This window comes from Mus musculus, assembly GCF_000001635.26.
Source record: "Mus musculus strain C57BL/6J unplaced genomic contig, GRCm38.p6 C57BL/6J MSCHRUN_CTG3".
In the NCBI taxonomy this organism is placed as follows: domain Eukaryota; kingdom Metazoa; phylum Chordata; class Mammalia; order Rodentia; family Muridae; genus Mus; species Mus musculus.
In genome coordinates this window covers 22,320-28,780 of record NT_166462.1, presented here as the reverse complement: position 1 = coordinate 28,780, position 6,461 = coordinate 22,320, and the positions used below count along the sequence as shown (strand labels likewise).

Below are 6,461 nucleotides of genomic sequence, written 5' to 3'. Positions count from 1 at the left end.
GAGACACCTTGACCAAGACTTATCAAGGAAAACATTTAATTCTATCTTATAAATTAAAAAAAAAAACATTTAATTTAAATACAGTTTCGGAGGTTTAGTCCATTATCACCATGGCAGGAAGCATGGCAGCCTGCAGGCAAACATGGTGCTGAAGAAGGAACTGAGAATTCTACATTTTGATCCAAAAAACAGCCAGAAGGAAACTCTTCTATGCAGGCAGCCAGGTCTCATCCATACTGGATAGAGCCTGAGCATAGGAGGAGACCTCAAAGCCCACCTACACAGTGACACACTTCCTCCAACAAGGCCACAACTCCTAATAGTGCCATTTCCTATGAACCAAGCATATTCAAATCAACACAGCATCTATACTACAGGAAAGTCCTCTATACTCTGTCAAAAGAGACTTGTAAGCATCAACCCAGCCACAGCACCACTGTCTACAAAGGTACCCTGCTTACAAGATATGCTAGTGGAATGGTGACACAAAACTTGTAGGAATTACCAAGCAATATCTTCTTTGACTGACAGTCCACTAGGAAACCCCATGAAAGAGGAGGCAGAAAGAGTTTAAGAAACAGAGGGAGGCTCGCGCCCCGCCCCCCTCTGGAGACTCGGGAGGCTAGTGGGACCCCGCGGAACTTGTCAGTCAAACGCCTTCCTCCACCCCCCCCCCCGCGAGGACCTCCCCTGGGCCGCGGTAGCGCGCACGCACGCGCACAGAGTCCCCCCTCACCCGAGCCAGCCACCCTCTCAAGTTGTAGCAGTTGCTTCCCGGGCGTGCTCTGTGGGCGGCCGGTGGGCGCGGGAGGCTGAGCGAGGGCAACGCTCCAAGGATCCAAGTATCGGGGTGCCGGTGGCTGCCCCGGGCGATGAGGGGCCATCGCTGACAGGAGAACGAGCGCTCGGCGGCGGCTCGGGCGGACAGCGCCGGCGGCAGCCGCTGAAGACCTGTCCGGACTCCGCACGCCCCTCACGCTCGCGCTCGCCCCAGCGGTCCACACTTCGGGCTCGCCTCCGCCCGCCCTCGTGCTGGGCGTCAGTAACTTGTGCGGCCCGCGCGCCCCCGCCCTCCCCTCCGCCAGCCCAGGGATGCGGCCGCGCGGCGCGGGGATGCGGCAGTGAGGCGCTGTCCAGTGAGCAGCTCGCGGAGCGCGCGCAGGGGCGTAGGCCCGCCGTGCCCGTCCTCCGCCGATTGCCCGGGCCAGCCACCGCGGGAGGCGCCGAGCGCCCGAGTCGCCGAGATGTCGTCGCCGTCGCCGCCCGCACCAGTTGCCTGCGCCTCCACCTCGGCCTCGGAGAAAGTGGACGGCTTCACCCGGAAATCGGTGTGCAAGCCGCAGAGGCAGAAGCGCTCCCAGGGCTCGTCGCAGTTCCGGAGCCAGGGCAGCCAGGCGGACCTGCACCCCCTGCCCCAGCTCAAAGATGCCACTTCAAATGAACAGCAAGAGCGCTCCTGCCAGAAGCTACAACAGTGCTGTGTACTGTTTGATTTCATGGACTCTGTTTCAGACTTGAAGATCAAAGAAATTAAAAGAGCAACACTGAATGAACTGATTGAGTATGTTTCAACTAATCGTGGTGTAATTGTTGAATCAGCGTATTCTGATATAGTAAAAATGATCAGTGCTAACATCTTCCGGACACTTCCTCCAAGTGATAATCCAGATTTTGACCCGGAAGAGGATGAGTCCACACTTGAGGCCTTTTGACCTCACATACAGTTTGGTGTATGAATTCTTCTTAAGATTCTTGGAGAGTGGGCTGGTGAGATGGCTAGCGGGTAAGAACACTGACTGCTATTCCAAAGATCCTGAGTTCAAATCACCATGTGGTTACATGGTGGCTCAAAACCATCCGTAAAGAGATCTGACTCCCTCTTCTGGAGTGTCTGAAGACAGCTACAGTGTACTTACATTAAATAAATAAATAAATATATATATCTTTTAAAAAAAAAGATTCTTGGAGAGTGCTGATTTCCAGCCCAGCATTGCAAAGCGATACATTGATCAGAAGTTGTCCAACAGCTCCTGGAGCTTTTTGATAGTGAAGATCCACAGGAGTGCGACTTCCTGAAGACCGTCCTGCATTGGATTTATGGCAAGTTCCTTGGCCTGAGAGCGTTCATCAGAAAACAGTTTAACAACATTTTCCTCAGGTTTATATATGAAACGGAACATTTCAATGGTGTGGCTGAGCTCCTTGAAATATTGGGAAGTATCATCAATGGCTTTGCATTGCCAGTGAAAGCAGAGCATAAGCAGTTTCTAATGAAGGTTCTTATTCCTACGCATACTGCAAAAGGATTGGCCTTGTTTCATGCACAGCTGGCGTACTGTGTTGTACAGTTCCTGGAGAAAGACACAACGCTGACAGAGCTTTTTGATCAGAGGACTGCTGAAATTTCAGCCAAAAACATGCAGTCAGAAAGAGGTGATGTTTTAGGAGAAATTGAAGATATCTTAGATGTCAGTGAACCAACACAATTCAAAAAAATTGAAGAGCCGCTTTTTAAGCAGATATCCAAGTGTGTCTCCAGCTCATTTCTAGGTTGCAGAAAGTGTACTGTACTTCTGGAATAATGAATATATTCTTAGTTTGATTGAAGAGAATATTGATAAAATCCTGCCAATCATGTTTGCCAGCTTGTATAAAATTTCCAAAGAACACTGGAATCAGCCTATTGTAGCACTGGTGTACAATGTGCTGAAAACCCTCATGGAGATGAACGGCAAGCTTTTTGACAACCTTACTAGTTCCTACAAAGCCGAAAGACAGAGAGAGAAGAAGAAAGAACTGGAACGGGAAGAGTTATGGAAAAAACTAGAAGAGCTGCAGCTGAAGAAGACTCTAGAGAAACAGAACAATGCTTAAAACATGAACAGTATTCAGAGCAGTACCAGTGCCAAATAAAGATCAGCTCCCCCTGCTGGGCGGTAGTTTTGTACACTTTTTTTTTTTTTGAATATATAAAAACTTAAGAGCATACCTCATCAGTATAATATAATTAGGAGGCCAGTTTTTCCTGGCAAGCGTAAAAGCGAAAGAATTATGGACTAAAACATAGCCCGGTGCTGTATCACAGCCAAGTATATTGTAAACTCTGTCTAATCATGGATTGTGTCACTGTCTCTGTTGTGTGAGGTGATCGTGGGAGTGGCAAGCGTGTGTTGCGACTTGAGCCCGGTTGTGCTGCACACACAGATAAAGCTGTCCTCTGCACACTTCCTTTATCAAGTGTTTTCACCGTGCTGCACACCTTGGTGCTGCACACCTTGAGTACATCTGAGGAAAGAGCCTCGTAAGATAAGCGGAGGTGTTGCCCTTCCCTCAAGTCTCCTAGAGAGGTGTGGGCGGGGGACAAGAGCCCAGCCTCATTAAAGACACTGCCATACTCTGGGTTTTACAACATCTGACATTTCCAGGTTTCTGAAGCACAAAGTATTAAAGTTGGGGGGAAAAAGTAAACCAAAATTCTGATGTTCCCAAATCCCCCCTTCAGCAGCGGCACCTCGGAGCGTGTGCAGAGCAGCACAGGCCATGGGTGGATCCGAGGCTCACCTCCTTCATTCCTCTCCTCCAAGGCTGGAGGCAGGGCCTTCCCAGTCCTCACCCTGCCAGTCCCCAGGCCTGCCTGCCTGCAGGGTGGAGCTCTGGGTCCCTCCCACAGTGTGATGCAGACTGCTAGCTATCACTGCCTGGCTTTATTTAAAGGAACTGCAGCAGGTGTCCTCAGAGTTGACTATGTAGAAGCTTTGTCTGTTTTTACCTGGTCAGGTATTTTTCACACTGTTGTTACCAGTACTATTCCAGCCACTTGCCTTGCAGTTGTATGGAAAACTGTTTTATAATGAGAGATCTTCACTGGGGATTGAGCAGCATTTAATAAAGTCTATGTTTGTATTTAAAAAAAAAAAGAAAGAAAGAAACAGAGGGGGACTACTGGAGAGATGGCACAGCAGTTAAGAGCACTGACTGCTCTTCCAAAGATCCTGAGTTCAATTCCCAGCAACTACATGGTGGCTCACAACCATCTGTAGTGGAATCCAATGCCCTCTTCTGGTGTGTCTGAAGACAGCTACAGAGTATTCACATACATTAAATAAATAAATAAATAAATAAATTAATAAATAAATAAATAAATAAATAAATAAATCTTTCAAAAGAGAGACAGAGACAGAGGAGGTAGGGGACATTGAAAAAACAAGACCCTGTAAACTAACAATGTCTGCACACATATGAACTCACAGAAACTGAAGCAGCATGCACAGGGCCTGCAGAGGTCTGTACCAGATTGGGTCCTAGAGCTGAAAAGAAAGTGAACACATGACCCCATTCCTAACCCACTACTAGCAACCTCCAGTTGATAACCACTTTAAAATGAAAGTTTGGTTTTTTTCCCCAAGGGAATCTCACTGGGGAAACAAACTACTCTTTAAGAGTAATCTGCATGCCCAGGAGTAAATGACCAACAGAAAACAAATTCAAAGGCATCTTTGGAGGTTCCTTGTCTCATAAAGTTGTATTGGAGCCTTTCCATGTTTCTTCTCTAGGTCCTTTTATGCATATACTATGACTTCCAGTTTAGTGTTTTTATGGGATTCCTCAGTATGTAATATGTGTATATCTATTTCTTGTGCTATGACTTTCCTTGGTCTCTTTTTTTTGGCTTGTTTGTTTTGTCCTATTCTTATCCATTAGTCTTGTTTTCTCATTTAGAATAATACAATACAATACAATACAATACAGTACAGTACAGTACAGTACAATACAATGCAATACAATGCAGTACAATATTATTACCCTTTAGACGACTGATATCTGTTAAAAGACAAAAAGGAATATGGATGGGAAGGGAGATGGGGAGAAACTGGGAGGAGTAGAGGAAGGAGAAATTATAATCAGGATATATTATGTAAGAAAAATGTATTTTTAATAAAAGGAGAAAATGATTAGTATACTGTCTAGTTTTTATTGTCAAATTGACATAGGCTACGGTCACCTTGGAAGTATGAATATAAATTGAGAATTTGCCTATACAGATTGGCTTGTGGCATATGTGGGGCATTGTCTTTATTGCTGGTTGACATAGGAGGCCCAGGCCCACCATTTGAAGTACTATGACCTGGGTTTTATAAAAGGGTAGCTCAGCAGGCCTGGGAGCAAACCAGCAAGCAGCATTCCTCGGTGGTGTCTGCTTCAAACTCCTACCTTAAGGTCTGGCCTTGGCTTCCCTCAGTGATAGACTGGAATCTGTCAGATGAAGTAAACCCTTTCATCTCCAAGATGCAACAGAAACTCAACCAGAGCCTCTCGCCTCTCTATCTGTGTCTCCGTCTCTGTCTCTGTCTGTCTCTGTCTCTCTCTCTGTCTGTCTCTGTCTCTCTCTCTGTCCCTCTCTGTCTCTCTCTGTCTCTCTCTGTCTCTCTGTCTGTCTGTCTCTCTAAGGCTGTCTGTCTGTCTGTCTGTCTGTCTCTCTCTCTCTCACTCTCTCATCAATCCAAGGAATCCTAGACATGACGATCAATTTCATATAAACTATTATAGGAACAACCATTTCTTCATCTGATTATTTTTTTTTCTGGGCAAGAAACTGCTGCTATATACAAGACACCATGTTTGGCTTAATTTCAACACTGCAGCTGAAAGGCAATGCCTGGGCCAGAAGACAGGGATTTAAGAAAGGATTTCTGCTTTCTTGATTGCTTTCTTCCCTCGAAAGAACATATTTGCAATCTATATATGAGAACATGATTAAAAGGTAGAATAGGACAGGATCATGATTGGGACAACTGGAGTGGCCAACCCACCCCCTCCTCATTGCCCCACTTCAGTTCCTGCCATGAGTCTTACACAAAGACTCTAGGCCAGCAGTTTGCTGGTGCCCTGCTTCTCAGGACCTCTTGCTTCGTTCTCTAAAGCTCACATCTATAAACTGACAATAAACTCCTTTTTTTAACTCTTCTTCCTGTGAACAAGAGCTCCTGAAAAGACTGATGGCGCCTGGATGTGGTGGCAGACCCCTTTAAACTGAGTATTCGGGAAGCAAAGGCAAGAGGATCTCTGAGTTTGATGCCAGCTCCATCTATAGAACCTGTTCCAGGAAAGCCAGGATTACACAGAGAATTCCTGTCTCAAAAAAACCAACACTCCCAGCCCCCTCCAAAAAAGGACGATTGCTTACAGAAAGGGGTTGACATATCAGAACTCCAATACTCTGGAGAGAGTGGAATGCTACAGGACTAGAGGACTAGAGGCTAACTAACTTGTCTACCAGGGCCAGCTCTAAGACACTGCCCCAGGCAAGGTGCTGGGTCTGCTCTCCCAAATGCTGAAGCCAGCAAGGGGCAGGGCCATTAGCATAGGAAATTTATGAGCATCTGATCAGAAAGACACTGAAGACGAGAGGCATTTGTTACTCTCAACCATTAATGTGGAGGTGTCTGAGAGAATACCTCATG

General features: G+C 46.4%; 2 pseudogenes; both read left to right on the top strand.

The window, feature by feature from the left end:
- Nucleotides 1–758: 758 nt before the first annotated feature.
- On the top strand, nucleotides 759–3,040 carry LOC630077 (annotated as a pseudogene).
- Nucleotides 1,773–3,070, top strand: LOC115489317 (annotated as a pseudogene).
- The last annotated feature ends 3,391 nt before the right edge of the window (nucleotides 3,071–6,461 follow it).